The sequence below is a fragment of the Heterodontus francisci genome, unplaced genomic scaffold, assembly GCF_036365525.1.
Source record: "Heterodontus francisci isolate sHetFra1 unplaced genomic scaffold, sHetFra1.hap1 HAP1_SCAFFOLD_51_2, whole genome shotgun sequence".
Lineage (NCBI taxonomy): Eukaryota > Metazoa > Chordata > Chondrichthyes > Heterodontiformes > Heterodontidae > Heterodontus > Heterodontus francisci.
Window position 1 is genome coordinate 7,220,513 of NW_027141369.1, and position 1,957 is coordinate 7,222,469.

Sequence of the window (1,957 nt, forward strand, 5' to 3'; positions counted from 1 at the left end):
TGGGAGCTCTGAGCGCTGGTTTTCTTGGGCGGCAGCACGGCCTGGATATTCGGCAGCACCCCGCCCTGAGCGATAGTCACCCCTCCCAGCAGCTTGTTGAGCTCCTCGTCGTTGCGGACGGCCAGCTGCAGGTGTCTGGGGATGATGCGGGTCTTCTTGTTGTCCCGGGCCGCGTTACCGGCCAGCTCGAGGATTTCAGCGGTCAGATACTCGAGCACAGCAGCCAGATAGACCGGGGCTCCAGCACCCACACGCTCAGCATCGTTACCCTTTCTCAGGAGCCTGTGAACACGGCCCACCGGGAACTGCAGTCCTTCCGGGAGGAGCGAGACTTGGCCTTGGCCCGAGCTTTCCCGCTGGTCTTTCCTCTTCCAGACATTTCCACAATCTCACAAATACTTTCACAAAGAATGAATAATTTCCTTAGCATTAATGATAACCAGTAGGCGGTCAGGATGGCCGAGCGGTCTCAGGCGCTGCGTTTAGGTCGCAGTCTCCATTGGAGGCGTGGGTTCAAATCCCACTTCTGACACCTTGTGTTTTGACTGCTCTGGAGGCGTTTGGGAGCAGAGGTGAAGAACAAAGAGAGAACAGGAAAGAACATGGACAAGCAAAATAACAATGGACCCAAAGATGTTGCATCAAAACATCAGAGTAAGAGGCAACTGAGCAAACAGCAGGGCACAGAAGACATCAAAAATGCAACCTTTGTGTCGGGGTGGAAGATGTTGCCAATATCCTAAATGAATACATTGCTGTCTTCTCAAATGAGGGTGTGATGCAGATATTGTTATGAAGGAGGAGGAGTGTGAAGTATTGGACGAGATAAGTTAAGGAGAGAGGAAGTCTTAATGGGATGAGCATCCTTGAATGTGGATAAATCACCAGGACCAGATGAAATGTACCCCAGGCTGTTGAATAAAGCCAGGGAAGAAATAGTGGAAGGTCTGACCATCGTTTTCCAGAGGATTGGAGGTCTTGTAACGTTGCAATAAAAGCAAAATACCACGCAGATCAAGCATGGCTGAGCCTTTAGAGTAGAGAAACAGGGCTGAATTCCCTGAACCAGTTCTACAGCTTTCAGAATAGAAGGAGCCTATACAAACCTGATGGGTTCCACTTAAACCAAAGAGCTGGAGGTGTTGACAGTCAGAACAGATAAAATGTGGAGGAGTGTTTGAAGCAGATTCTGTGTGGTTACTGTAGTTGTACTATGGAGTTATTTCAAGGAGTTGATTCTGAATGTAATGGATCAACGTGGACCCACCCAAGGCAAAGGTCACTGAAAGTGGCAACGCAGGTGGATAAGGTAGTCAAGAAGGCATACGGCATGCTTGCCTTCATCAGTCGGGGTATAGAGTATAAAAATTGGCAAGTCATGTTGCAGCTGTACAGAACCTTAGTTAGGCCACACTTCGAATATTGCGTGCAATTCTGGTCGCCACACGACCAGAAGGACGTGGAGGCTTTGGAGAGGGTACAGAGGAGGTTTACCAGGATGTTGCCTGGTCTGGAGGGCATCAGCTATGAGGAGAGGTTGGAAAAACTCAGATTGTTTTCACTGGAACGACGGAGGTGGAGGGGCGACATGATAGAGGTTTACAAAGTTATGAGCGGCATGGACAGAGTGGATAGTCAGAAGCTTTTTCCCATGGTGGAAGAGTCAGTTACTGGGGGACATGGGTTTAAGGTGCGAGGGGCAAAGTTTAGAGGGGATGTGCGAGGCAGGTTTTTTACACAGAGGGTGGTGAGTGCCTGGAACTTGCTGCCAGGGGAGGTGGTGGAAGCAGATACGATAGCGACGTTTAAGAGACATCTTGACAAATACATGAATAGGAAGGGAATAGAGGGATATTGGCCACGGAAGTGCAGAAGGTGTTAGTTTAGGCAGGCATCAAGATCGGCGCAGGCTTGGAGGGCCGAATGGCCTGTTCCTGTGCTGGACTGTTCTTTGTTC

The 1,957-nt window shown here is 49.8% G+C and overlaps 1 non-coding gene across 1 annotated transcript; it reads left to right on the forward strand.

Moving 5' to 3' along the window:
- The first annotated feature begins 449 nt into the window (after positions 1-449).
- Positions 450-532, forward strand: trnal-uag (transfer RNA leucine (anticodon UAG)). The gene has a single exon. It is a non-coding gene; the product is annotated as a tRNA-Leu (tRNA).
- The last annotated feature ends 1,425 nt before the right edge of the window (positions 533-1,957 follow it).